Below are 13934 nucleotides of genomic sequence, written 5' to 3'. Positions count from 1 at the left end.
AAACCCACTGGGCTCGGCCCGAGGCATCCGCGCTATGGAAGCAGCTTGCAAATGGGCTCTCCTGGGGCCAAGCAATGTGGCAGGCCACGCCGGCCCACGGCGGCCATAGCCTCGGCCAGGTGCCGTGGAGGAAAAGATGAGGCCGCTGCGGCGTTTCCATCTGCCGGGACGATGGGTGCCAGCAGGGCAGGAGCAGCGGGGAACTCTGGGTGGTGGAAATCCCCTGCCTTGGTCCAGGGGAGAAAGCTGTGGGCCGCATTCGCCACCCCCAGGGCAGTGTCGGAGCATGTTGGATGTTAGACTCAGCCCCACAGGGCAAGGGGTGTTGAGCTTTGTTGAGCACCTACTAAGTGCCAGACACCAGGCCAGATGCTTTCCGTCCATTTTTATAAACATCCATTTTTAAATTTAATTTGCCAATTCCATTTCACTGCCACATCCGTTTGGAGCCAGCATGTAGCAGTGCTGTTCTCAGGCCAGAATACGGAGTAAACAGGACAGACAGGGTCCCTGTCTGGGTGGAAGTTCCAGTCTAGTGACGTGTGGGTGCTAATGGTTTTCTATATGAGGAGGTCAAGGTTCAGGGAGGCTGAGGGATCTCCCCAGAGTCACGGGGCCAGCAGGTACCAGAGCCTTCTCCCTAACCCAGGTTCTCCCCACAACTGTGCCTGCACAGAACCACACAGGATCCCTGTTTATCTTCAGATCTTCAGCCTCTCTTGGATGCTGGTCTTGTCCGGTTCTCTCCAGATACCCAGCACTAGGAAGGACCATTCCGTCGGCTTGGAGTTCTTCTACCCCAAGGAAAGCCGGAATTGTCCTGGGGGCATGGGCCACTCTCACTCTGAGGCCCTGAGACCATTATGTCTGGGTGGCCATTGCGCTAGCATTCAGAGTGTGCTGGTTTGGGCTGTACGGGGCTCCAGGGCACCCTGCCACTCGGGCTCTGTGCCCAGGCTGGTGTGCTGGCAGGTGCGAGACTGCACGCAGCGTGGCAGCAGGCGGTGGGAAGGAGGGAGCTGCGGTCGTCCTTGTTCTTGGTGTTCCTACGGCCCAGAGGTGGGAACCATATGAGACTGTACACCCAGATGCCATGTGCCAGACCAGGATGGGCTCACAAGACATCAGCCCTGCATGGGCAGATGGGGACCACGTCAGGTCAGGGGGCACAAGAACCTTCTGAAGACCCCACCCCATCCGTCAGCATGGTTCACACTCACGGATGAGCAGTCATCTCTGAGCGCTGTGGCACTCGTGGCCCTGAGTCCACAGCTCTTCTCATGTTTCAGAGCAATTCTGAGCTCACTTCATTCTGCAGAGCACTGGCTCAGAGAGGTTATGGAACCCATCATGTGCCAGGCCCCGGGATGGCCACAGGAAGAGTCCCGAGAATGCCGTTGAGTGATGGGATCCAGCAGACCTGGTGGAGCACTGGGACCTTGGCCAGAGGGGCTGGAGCCCTAGACCCACGGTCTAAGCCCTGCACTGCCTGCGCCTGGCCCACAGGCATGGCGGCCTCACTGAGAGGCAGGCTGCGTGTCCTCAGCAAACACGGGCACCAAATGGAGACCAGTCAGAGGTCAGTACCAGGTGGGGCTGAGAAGTTAGCTTGGAGCATCCTAGGAAGCCAGGAAGCCTTCCAGAGGTGGCAGCTCTGCAGCCCCCGGCTCCTTCCCAAAGCTGACCTCCAAGTGCAGCTGCAGGGCCCCTGCGTCCAGCCTTTGGGCCTGCCACGTCCCAGGGCCCCACTGCCAGGCACCGCCCCGTGCCGGCCCTGTACAGGCCACATCTGCTGCAGCAGCCATGCCAGAGCTCCGCCTCCTGGGCTCCGTCCCCATGGAAACCACGGTGTGGGGGGGCGGGCTCCTGCTGCATTTGGCCCGCTGACTGGTTTCCATTAGAGCCGGCCTGCTTTCCCTGAGCTCTGCCCCTGCAGTTCAAGGCTTCCCCTGGGGGTTTCTTCCCACATTTACTGAGCACCAGCCGTTCCGTGCCAGGGAACCCAGCGGTCTGGGCCCTGCCCGCTCTGGCCGACACCCACCAGCGGTGCCTGATGCCCAGCACCGTGGCTGCTCCCCTGTCCTTTCTTATTGAAGGCCAGCTGCGACTGGGTCCTGGTGTTGTGGACTCAACCCTGGATCTGAGTTAGGGCACCGGGCTCCCATCCTGGCTGGGCAGTAGAATCACTGGTGGGCCCTTGAATAAGCCCCTTCCTCTCTCTGGGCCTCAGTTTACCTATCTGTAAAATGAGAGCCTCTGTCTATTTCTTGAGTTCCTTGCAATGCCAAGAAAGAAAGACAAAGAGAAAATGAAGCCATAGTACGCTGGTGTGCCGGGATCTCAGAACTGGGATTTTTGTTTGCTTTCAAAGAGGGTTTGATTTGAGGGAAGGAGTCATGGAATTTGACCAGAGGTGATTGTTTGAGGGGCCAAGAGCTAGCCAGAGCCCACGGACATGCAGCATGGAAGGCGCAGCCAGAAGCCCGGACAGCGGTACCCACTGGCCCGCCTTGGCATCTGCTTAGCACCCAGTGACCTGGCTGTGAACACAGTGAGTGGAGGCAGGAAGCGTGCCTGCGCCGGAATCCGGAGGGCTCTGGAAAACTCCCCAAGAGGTTTCCGGAGGTCAGAAATGTGGGCAGAAAATGAGATCCAGCTTTTAAAAACCTGGCCGACTCATCCCCAGGGAGCCTAGCGAAGCCTGGGAAGGTGCCTCCACCACCACGTGGCTGAGTTGCAAGAAGAGCTTGCCGGGCCGGACCTGGGGGTGCCGGGCTGTTAGGGTCAGCAGCAAGGTGGCCCCAGCCCAGACTACGTCCTGGTGGTGTCTTCCTCCTCCGGCTCCTGGGAGTTGGGAGGCTCCAGCGGGGAGGTGATGATGGTGCTGGGGCCTGTTGCCTGGCCTGCCTGTGACCAGCTTGGCTCTCCCCACGGGACCTCGCAGCTCCTGCTGCCTGGGGTGGTGGTGCGTGTTGGCCTCCCCTGGGCCCTGTGGGTGCTGGCGCTGGTCTGGGAACACATTTCCAGCTCACAGACGAACAAAGCCTGGGAGGTAGCAGACCTTGGCAGCAGGGAGCGAATGGCCCAGTGGGGTGGGCAGCTTGCTTAGTCTCCCCCCAGCCTCAGTATCTTTATCTGTAAAATGGGGCTAGTAACCCTGACCTCCTGGTTAGGGTGAGAGTTAGACGAGATGAGAAGCGGGATCAGAGCTGGATAAATGGCAGGAGACGGCATCGGAACTGTGCCCACCCGGCATCCTTGTCATGAGCAAGACTGACCACATGTCCCAGAGAGCCCAGCTCCATGATAGGAGAACAGGGCCAGGCTGACTGTGGTCAGGCCACCTGGAGTGGCTGCTGGCAGGCTCCAGGGTGACAGCCACCCCGCCCTGGTGGCCCAGGTAGCCTGAGTTGTCATTTCCTCTTCCTCCATCTCAGCCAAGAGGCTGAGTCAACTCCCCACTCAGCTTCTGCCTCTGCCTCCTGCCCGAGGCCACCCGGCTTTGCTGACTGGTCCCAGTGATAGGGGACATTGTCACTGCGGCTCAAAGGGCGGGCTTGGTGGCATTTTCAGTTTTCTGTCCTGGGAAGGAATGAAACCTTGGTTCGAGTGACTGCATCTGGGTGGCCACAGCCTTTGCATCCCCTGCCTTTGCGTCCCCTACCCCACCCTCCCGAGAAAAGTAGGCCGAGGACATCAGCACAGAGCGGCTGCCGCGGTCCTGGCCAGGGCTTGATTTAGACATTCGGGGAGGCTGGGATAATGTAGGAAATGAAGGAAATTTCCCCAGGGAAAGGGGAAGAGAAGACAGAGGAGCTTAAGTGCCCACATGATTATTAAGCGTGGTTGGTGATTTACGGCCGGGCAGGCGGCTCCTGGCGGCTCCCTGCCCCCTCCCTCCCAGTGCCCTGTACCCTGGAGAGTGGCCATGGGGAAGATGGAGGCCACCAGGTGGGCCCAGCACCTGAACTCTGCCTTAATCTCCTGGTTCTAGGCTCTCAGCAGTCCCTGGGCAGGTGGCACAGCACAGGGGACACAACTCCTCCATGTGCTGGGCACTGACATCTGTCATCAGGGCCAGCTCACAGAACCCTGATGGATCACCGGCCCCATCTTACAGGCCAGGAAGCCCAGGTGTGAGAGGTCAAGCCTCGTGTGGCCCTCTCAACGGTGGAGCCTGAGCCAGTCTGGCCACCGGCCCAAACCCTAGGCCTTTCTACCACGGCCACGTTCAGTGGCCTCGGGTGGGAAGGGCTGGAGAGACCCTTGTCCCTCCTTAGAACAAGGGATGCAGGTGGAGTGGCAGTGGCGGTGGTCGCAAAGCAGGCCTCTGCCCATCCTGCCCTGTCTCCTGCCTTTCAGGGTGCCTGTCCTCCTGGCGGAATTCCAGTCTCCTCTTCAGGGGACTCTTGAGACCCTCAACAGCCAGCTCTGACCCCCTCCATGGCCCCATCCTTGACCTCTCTAAACTGTGGCCTAGTGTCACCTTCTCCTGGAAGGCCTCCCTGCTCTCCACTCACCCATTGCCCTGCTGTGGGCCCTGGGACCTCGTCACTGCCTGTCTGGGGACAGTGAAGTGTTCCTCTGGGGAACATTTTATGAGTGAATGAATCAAAAGAGAAAGCCATGACCTGCCTGCCTGTGCTCAGTGCCACATCAGAAGCCACCAGACTGTGGCATTGCCCCAGCAAGTTTATTTCTCCACGTCCACTAAGTAAGTTACCCTTCAGGACTGATCTGACAGGTTGTGAAGTCACACGTCATCAAAAACGGCATCTTTGCACTCAGGCAGGCTGGTACAGCCCGTGGTGGGGAACCATTCCGCCGGCTGTGGGGTAAGGACGGCTGCTGTGCGCCACGCTACAGAGAAGCCGAGGTTACTGCTTGGGGGTTTCATTGGGGAACATTAACAAACAGAGGTGGCCCAGAAGGGTCATGGGGCCTTTTCTTCTTAGACTGCTGGGTATGGAAGGCAGGAACCCATTGACCCGTCAGGTGTCACTGGTGGATGGTGATGCATTCTGTTAATTTAGGTCAGAGAATTTAGGTTCAGTTTACAGATTTCCTGCACAACCCCTCGTCTGCATCATAGCTCATGAACATCCTCTTCCTCCAGGAAGCCCTCACGCGCTGCTGGGCCCTCTCTCCTGCCTGCTCTTGGCAGCTGGGTCCTTGGCCAATCTGGTCCCTCAGGAAGGAACCGTCGCAGCTACCATGCCTTGTCTTTCCACGTTCCACCTTGCAACGAACAAGGGTGTAGATGCCCACACACCCTCCTGGGACCTGGCATCTTTGTCCAGAGGACCCGAGGCAGCTCGGGGAAGGCCTTTCAAGTGCGTCTTGGGGAGCTCACGGCTGGCCAGCGAGCAGGGCCTGGGTCCCACTCAGCTGTGGGATGTTGGACCAGCCCCTCCCTGGCTCTGAACCCCAGCTTCCCACAATCTCTCTGACCCCCACTTCTGACATATGGTGGATCTCTAGAGGGTTCTGAGGGTCTAGGTGTGGAATGGCTGCCTCAGGCATGAAAACATTTCTGGGCTTCAACCCGGGATCCCACTTGGAGGACAGAGGAGAGATTTATTGCAGAGATGTTCATGCCTCTTTAAATGTGGGGAGCTCGATGCACCAGCCGTGCTCCTGGGGTTGGGTGTTTGAATTGAGGAGTTGTGGTAACATGACCTGCTGGACTCTCGTGTGGCCGTTCACAATGAGAGAGGCCTCTGTGGGTGGGTGGAGGCAGCCCACATCCACACGCACACGGGAGCCCCTGCAAGCCAGGGTGCCACGTGCCGGGCCTGGCATGGGGTTGTCAGTGTTTGCTGCCGCGTTCTCTCTCTGTTTTCCAGAACTTTGTTGAATGAGCACCCATTCCTTTTGCAATGTGCAAAAAATGTTTAAGTTACAAAACTTATCATCTGGCCAGAGTGACACTAACCTGGCTAAATTATCGCAACATGTTCTCCCCCAAAAGAAAGACATTTGCAAATGCTCAGGAGGTCATGGGGTGGCAGCACCCATCTGCCAGGCACATTTTCTTTCCTCCATTTAAAAGGAGCAGAGCCAACTGAAGGGGAAGGAAGGGGTATTGTGGAGATTTGGGCGCACAGGGGTGCTGCAAGGCCGGCTTCCCCCACATCTGGCATGGCTGATGAGAGCAACTTTGCTGCTGCTTCTGGGGCAGAATCCGTCCTTGTATAGCCTTGGGTGCGTGGTTAGAATGCTGCGAGTGTGATGTCTGGAAATAATACCTGTAAAGAAAGCAGGACTCAGTTCTCTCATCTAGAACCAGTGGCCCGTCGTTTTGCCATTACAGATACTAGCAGTGTTTGTGACAAACCCTCATCAAACAGAAGCTCCCGGTGGGCGTGTGAATGGCCACGTGTCTGGCCGTGGCTTGCTTTTCCAGAACCAACTTGGTGGTTAGCAGTCGTTGCCAGCTGCCTCGTGTGAGCACCCACTGTGTGCCAGGCAAGCCGCTGGGAATTTCACGTCTGTTCATTTTCTCTTTACTGTGGCGTCAGATCACAGAGTAGGTGTAAATAGTTGCCTTTAGGATACAAAGCTGGGGCTCGGAGAGGAGAGGCCGGCTTCTTGAAGACTGAAGAGCCTAGAAGATTCTGTGCAACCTGTGTGTGGCCCGAGAGCCCGTGCTTCTCCCAGGGGTGACAGCTCCACCACTAGATACCGTGTCCTTGGAGATTTGAACTCCCCCTGTGCCCTGACCACACCAGCTGCCGTGGTAGCCATCAGACGTCCCGACTGGAGCCATTTTGGCCCAAGAGAAGTGGCTGAGATGGGGATACAGCCCTGGTTTGTGCAAACTCAGGGACACTAGGGGACGTGACTGCCTGCAATTTTGCCATGTGTTTTTGACCTCTCCCGACCGCCTGGGGTTCTTTTTTTTTTTTTTTTTTGAGACAGTTTCACTCTGTCGCCCAGGCTGGAATGTGGTGGCGTGATCTTGGCTCACTGTTACGGCTGCCTCCCAGGTTCAAGCAATTCTCCTGCCTCAGCGTCCTGAGTAGTTGGGATTACAGACATGCACCACCACGCCCGGCTAATTTTTATATTTTTAGTAGAGATGGGTTTTCGCTGTGTTGGCCATGCTGCTCTCGAACTCCTGACCTCAGGTGATACGCCCACCTTGGCCTCCCAAAGTGCTGGGATTATAGGCGTGAATCACTGTGCCTGGCCTGCTCGGGGTTCTTTGGAGGCCTTGGGCATCTGACAGCGTTACCCAGGGCCGATTTCAATCCTTTCCACAGCATCTTCACACATCAGTTGAGGGGCGCTTGGTGTAACTGACCTGTGCGTGGAGGATGTTTCTCCTACACGTGACCTTGGAGAGGGACCAAGTTCAGTGCTGAAGATGAGACTGAATCCCTGGCTAGTCCTGGCCCCTGGACCTAGGCCCTGCAGCTTGGCCAACGTCGGGGTTCCTGCAGGGCACTCAGAGCCTCCTGGGCTGCCTCCAGAAGTGCCTGCTCAGGTCCTGCTGGCCACGTTTGTTGCCACATCTCCCAGCCAGCCCCTGCAACCTCCTCCCAGGCCCCTCCTACCACAGGCCCAGACTACAGCTGGCAGTCAGTTGTATGAAAAGAGACAGGGGAGGAATTTCTCCAGGCACTGGAGCCTGGAGTGACGTCTCCCATGTACTCAAAGCCCCCTGGGGGATTAGCAGTGGGTGCTGCCGTCCACTGAGTCCCACCATGCCCAGGCAAGGAACATCGTCTCTGACATATGTGTAAATCCAAGAAGGTGGGTGTCATTGTCCCCATCTTACAGAGAGACTGGGTCCCAGAAGGCAAAGGAGCTTGTACAGGGTGACCGGGGCAGAGCTGAGATGGGAACAGACCCTGCGGATGGACCTAGGGGTGCTTGTGGGCAGGGACAGGGAGGGGGCGGGGATGGGACTGGGGATCTGCCTCTGGGGCATTTTTCCCAGCCCAGTGTTGACTCTTAATGGGTTTAGCACCAGCCTCAATGGGCCACGATCTGTGAAAATGGCCTAAGCCGGCCCTGTGCTGCAAGTAAGCACACCTTGGGGTGTGGGCTCAGAGGGGGAACAGCCTTGGGAGGCTCAGGCAGGCCCCCAGGGAGCAGGGCATTTTCAGATTTTTTAAAGTCTCTGTGGGCAGGTAATGCAGCATTTGTCCAACTCAAGAACCCAGTGACAAAAACCAGGCAGAGAGGAGGGGAGGTCGCTGGGGTGAGTGGTGGTGGGCAGACTGCGGAAGCTGGTGCTGCTCGATGGGGCTCCTGTGTCTCCAAGGGGGGGAGCTGAAGCTCCCAGGGCCACACCTGCCCCAAAGCTGGTGCCCACTCACCTGTGAGGGTAGAAATCCCATACCTCTGGCACATCCAGGGCAGACGGGAGGTGGGCTGTAGGGCTGCCCACTGTCTCTCTCCACTTGCCGCTGGGGGAATGGGCTTGGCCCATCTCCCCTCCCCTCCCTTGGCTCCTGTAACCTGGAAGTCTGACGTCTGATGCTAATCTGGGTTCGAGATACATTAAATTAGGCTAGCTACAAAAAAGTAGGCCTCTGTGGCTGGGCCTGCCCGGGTGGCAGCCCTGTGAACCTGAGCAGGGCATGCCATGCCAGCCCCCATGCTGTTTGGGGAGCTCCAGTCTGTGGTACTTTTCCTGGGGGACCCCAGAACTCCTGTCCTGTCTGCTCCAGGTGAGGGCATTAGGGTGACCCCAGCCCAGGGCAGCAGGTGAGGGTGGGCCACGTGGGATTCCTTAACCAGCTTGCAGGGGGGCATCTCCGTGGGTGGCAGGCAGGGGGACCCAGGGTTATTAGAGTGGATATCAGGGCACGCTGGGCCCCAGGGTGGGGGATTTTATTTTGGCCCAGGCTGCTGGTGGGAGAGTGGAGAGGGAGCCCTAGCTATCCCGATGATGGGCTCTGTGGCCTCAGCACAGCCTCCTGAGGGTTAGGACAGCATGCAGCACAGCGCCTCCTGCAGGCTCTGTCCAAGAGGCAGGAGCAGCGGGCCTGCTGCCCACCTCCCCTTGCTATCTGTCACCTGCAGCTTCTGCGGGACCCCGGACCCCTCCCAGCCCTCGGTGGGCATGGAGATTGTCACCGTGGACCTGTTCCCATTTTCAGAGATGGGCTGATTGTGGCACAGCCTCTGTGGGATGAGAAGAGGGTCGGGGTGGGGGTGCTGGCTGCAGGCTCTGCCCAGCGTGTGGCCAAGCACATCTGTGGGATGCCACCAGCAGGTCTCCCAGCCTCGGAGGCCTCATGAAACCAGCTCGAGGCTGGGAGTGTTGCTGAGAAGACGCCTCCCTAGCTCGTTCGCGGTGACCGGGGCGACTCCTGGCCCTACCCTGTCCCTGACCCAGCACCACTTACTCTCAGCTGTCAAAGAGGAGAGTTGCCCCAGTCCTCAGGTGACACGGTTTCAGGGCGGCCACACTAGGCCACCCAGCCGGCCAAGCATTCTTGCAACCCGGGGTCCATAGGAGCTGGGAAGCCTGGGCCTGGGGAGGGTTCCAGGGAGTGTGAGAGAGAAAACAGACTCCGGGGGCCTCAGTGCCCGAGGTGTGCAGCCCTGCAGGGGCTTCTGCCTTCTGCTTCAGGACCTGGACCCTACCTTCCTCCTACCCCCACTCAGGGCTCAGCACCCCACCTGAGTCTGGCCTGAGGCCCAGCAGAACCCCAGCCATGGTGCATCAGACTTGGCCTGGGTTTGCCCTCAAATCCTCACCAATAGCAAGCAGTGCCCGCCTGCCAGCCTGAGTTGAGGCAGGATGGGGAGGGTATGGAGCGGGCCTCTGGGTCACCCCAGGCGAATGCCAGCTCCTGGGCCTTGGTGTTCTCCTGCAGTCAGTCTTGGGGCGTCTCCCTCCGTGGCTCACAGTGACCACTTGAGTCACCTCTTGGGAAAGAAGCAAAGTCCTCTTTGTACCTTGTAAGTCCCAGATATTGGGTGTCATTCCAGGAGTGATGGGGGTGAGTGGGGCACTTCCCAACATCCCGGGTGCCAGGCACTATGTGCTGTACCCAGGGACAAAGCCACGTAGGACATGGTCCCTGCTGTGGAGCTCCCAGGCCTGGGGAGATGTGGGCATTGCAAGTATCTGTGAGCTGATTTCAAGGGACCCCCAGTTTACTGCTAGAGCTGGGGAGATCCCTGACTCAGGAGGCCTCCCTGGAGGAGGTGACCTAAAGAATGGGTAGGAATGGGGCCTTTGATGGTGGGAGAACATTCCAGCCGTCGGGAACAGTGGGTGCCAAGGCAGGGCTGAGCGAGGGGAGCAGGGGCTCCTTTGAGCACTGAGGTGGAGAGACGGCGCTCCACTGTGAGCCAGCACTGGCCCCTCCTCTGCGGACCCTAGAGGACATCCAGGTCCACAGTTGGCTGTGCAAGAGCCAGTGGGTGGGGTTTGCTTTTGGGCATACACATCAGGCAGGAGCAGAGGCAAAGACAGAGGCCGTCCTCACAGCCCTTTGCCTCCCAGGAAAGTTCTTCACCTCAGGGCTCGCTGGGTCGGGCCCACCTGCGGGAGGTTGTGAGGGATCCTTGAGGGGTGGAGGGAGGGGCCACCTTCACTCCCTCCCCAGTCTTCAGCCACCAGACCTCCTGAACTGACTTCCTGGTCTCCTTGTGTCTTGCAGAACGTGGCCCTGTCCCAGAGCATCACCCGAGACATCAGGAGCACATCGCGGGCTTGGGAAGACCCTCCTGGACCTCATGGCCCAGGTAGCTGCATCCTTTCCCTCAGCCTGGGCGGGGAAGGACCCACTCCAGTCACAGGCAGCCTGGAGGTGGGTGGTCTGGCGGAGAAGGGGAAACCCCGGCACCAGCCCAGCTCCCAGGCCTACCTTGCAGCCCGGTCTGCCCTGGGTCCTCGAGGGGCTCAGCCTGACCCTGACAGCTAGAAGAGACCCCACTCCAGGCCCGGGAGTGAGGGAGTAGAACAAAGGGTCCCTGGCCTACTATGTGACCACTGCCCGCAGCCCTGCCCAATGGGACAGGGACCCCCCACCACCTCCTCACCATCCAGGTGGCCTGGGGGCACCCAAAGCTTCCAGCAGCCCCTGAGCTGGGCCCAGGCCTCATGGCGGTCTCAGGGCAGGCAAGGCCAGAGCCAACAGGGAACAGATGAGGGAAGAGTGCCCCACACACCGGGGGGTTCCACCATAAGACTTCCTCAGCGTTTCTCTTTCCTTCCAGGTCTTCCACCCTTGGCCACCTCCCCAGTGACGCCTGAAGCTCAAGGGACTGTGTCCACCCTCAGGTCAGTACAGTTTGTGAACGTTGATGAAAATCGGGGCTCCCCAGACCTCTCCCTCCTGGCTCCACTCTCCGCTGGGCGTGCCTAAAACTGGATACACACACACACCACGCATGTGTACGTACACCAGCCCCAGAGCTCTGGGGTCCAAGGAGCCAGGCAGGTGCTTGCTGCACATTGGCATGGGCTCAGCTGGGGCTGGCCTGGCCTCCTCCCTTCTCGCCCCTACCAGCCTCTTTCTGCAGCTGAGGAACCAGGGCTCCAAGAAGCCAGATTTGGTCCAGGTCTGGCCCTGTTTTTTGGGCTCCCTCCTGCCTGAGTTGGGTGACGCTTCTGTTTGCAAGGATCCAGCTGTTTCAAGGGCCCTGGGAGGGGAGGCCAAGGGCAGCCTAGGGGACCAGTGACTATGGGGCAATTTGCAGTATCTGCTGGGGGCTCAGCAGGTAAGATGTCCCCTGCCTGCTGCTGTCTGTCATGACTGTCTCGTGGCCATGGCCGGGGATGGGCCTGTCATGCTGGGAACTGCTCAGAGGCTGCAGCCAGCCTGGGGCCCCTCGCCCTGGCGAGCCAGCCCCCGAGTGCAGACTGTCACTGATGATTCTTTCCTCCTGGGGCATCCGTGCAGCCATGTGGGTTGGGCAGGACTGGCATTCTCCCCTCCCTGCTGTTGCCATGGCCAGGGGCAGGCCCCCCTCCCGAGGTTGTGCGGAGAGGACCCCAGGCCGCTGCATGTCAGCAGAGCAGCCGGCGTCTGGCCCGGACCCCTCTGCCATCTGGGGCCCGGCGTGTTTACAGGTCGGCCTTGCCCGCCAGACTCTGCAGACGCTGCAGCCCCGGGGCCTTTGTGTCTGCATGCAGGGCTGGGCCACCAGCCGAGCAGAGAGTGGGGAGGGACACAGGTGGGGAGTGGGGGGAGGCCCCTGGGGGAATCAGGGAGGAGGGGCAGGACAGAGGAGAAAGAGGATGGAGGGTAACAGAGGAAGGAGAACAGCGTGGGGGCAGGAGAGGAGCAGGGACTGGGGAAGAGGAGACACAGGGCAGGGGAGGCAGCCCTTGGAACTGCGGGGCTGTCACAGGGATACCAGCCTGCGGGAGCAGCTGACCCCAGGCATCTGACGGGGACCTAGTGGGTCTTGGCCAAGGTGATCTGGTCTATGGAACCGGGGTTTTCCTGGCACCCACTGTAAGCCCAGGCCTGCCCATGGGACCTCATCCCACCTGCACCCAGCCCTCCATGTGTACACAGCTGGCCACCATCTAATGTAATCCCCCCGACATCCCACGGGCAGCAGTGGTGCCTCCAGGTTCCAAATGAAACAGACCCCACAGGCGTGTCCCTCACACAGGATTGGGCATGGAATGTGCCCCTCCCTGAGTCTCTGACTCCCAAGCCCGGACAGACATGTCCAGGGAGGCTGCGAGGGTGTGCCCCCTGGATCATGGGCAGGGGACACCCGTGTGCAGCGGCAGAGGCTCAGGACGTGTGGGAAAGGGCTTGGAGTGGAGGAGAAGAGGCCTGCAGGGGAGAGTAGACAGTCCGGGGCTGGGACCAGCACCCCAATATGCATGACCAGTGGAAGATGAGGCAGGGTGCACACAGTAGGTGCTTACTCAGTGCTCATCAGATGCCGGATGCTGGCATAATCACCACAGGGGTCACACACCCTCTGTTAGGACCACCAGCAAGACAGGGCTACGGTCCCACACTGTTCTTGCAGAGACGGAGCCTGGGGACCAGGAGCCTGGCCCTACTCTGGCCTGTAGCCTTGGGGCTGCTGGGGCTCTGGAGGGCCTCTGGGGTGCTGACTTGGACTGGGGGAGCCATTGAAGGTCCATGGGGACAGGGACTTCCTCAGCAGCGTTTGTTTTTTAGCTAAGTCAAAACGGCTCCCCTTGGAGTCCTTGGCCCAGGAAGGGGAAACCTCAGCCAGGCAGGTCCCTTGGCCTTGCCTGCCTCTCGTGGGCTGTTCAGGCCTCATACTGAGGAAGTGGCATCCTGCTGGCCACACCGTGGCAGTAGCCCAGTGCCTTACCCATACTCGGTGGCAGACAACAGGAGCCACAGCCCCAACCAGAGCCGGCAGCCACGTGGCCCCCTTGATACCCAGCACTGGCTGGTGTTCTAAAGGGACTTGTTCCTTTTCTGGGTACCCTGGGTTCTGGCTGATGGAGAGGCCGCCCCGTCCTTCAGGAATGGGTGCAGATGTGAGACAGGTGATGGCTTGTCACCCCATGGCAGAGCCATGCTGAGAAGCCACATCAGCCGGCTCCAAGACTGCCTAATGGACCTGGTATCCACAGCCTGAGAATGGGCCCCGGAGGACCATGATGTGGCCTCTGCAGACGGCGGAGTGGCACTTTCTCTTCTCCCCAGAGGTTGAAGGGCGTGAGCCACGGCCCCAGGTTGTCTCTGCGTGCAGGTTGAGGGGACAGAAGTTTGTTCTCATGTAAAATACCCGGATGCCTTTTTTTTTTTAGATGGAGTCTCGCTCTGTCGCCCAGGCTGAAGTGCAGTGGCATGATCTCGGCTCACTGCAAGCTTCGCCTCCCAGGTTCAAGTGATTCTCCTGCCTCAGCCTCCCAAGTAGCTGGGACTACAGGCGCCCACCACCACGCCTGGCTAATTTTTTTGTAATTTTAGTAGGGACAGGGTTTCACTGTTAGCCAGGATGGTCTCGATCTCCTG

At 59.4% G+C, this 13934-nt stretch overlaps 1 protein-coding gene across 3 annotated transcripts in view; it reads left to right on the top strand.

The window, feature by feature from the left end:
* The window catches only part of LOC104675947 (translation initiation factor IF-2-like), a 68052-nt gene that overhangs the window by 41337 nt on the left and 12781 nt on the right, over window positions 1-13934 (top strand). For all 3 annotated transcript variants that reach the window (XR_004052699.1, XM_030915002.1, XM_030915001.1), the window contains exons 2-3: window positions 10629-10713; window positions 11188-11251. The gene's annotated coding sequence lies outside the window, so the exon portion shown is untranslated. The remainder of the gene's footprint in view (window positions 1-10628; window positions 10714-11187; window positions 11252-13934) is intronic.

Source organism: Rhinopithecus roxellana, chromosome 13 (genome assembly GCF_007565055.1).
Source record: "Rhinopithecus roxellana isolate Shanxi Qingling chromosome 13, ASM756505v1, whole genome shotgun sequence".
Taxonomy (NCBI): Eukaryota; Metazoa; Chordata; class Mammalia; order Primates; family Cercopithecidae; genus Rhinopithecus; species Rhinopithecus roxellana.
Note: the sequence above shows the minus strand (reverse complement) of the source record. Positions and strands in the feature narration are given on the sequence as shown.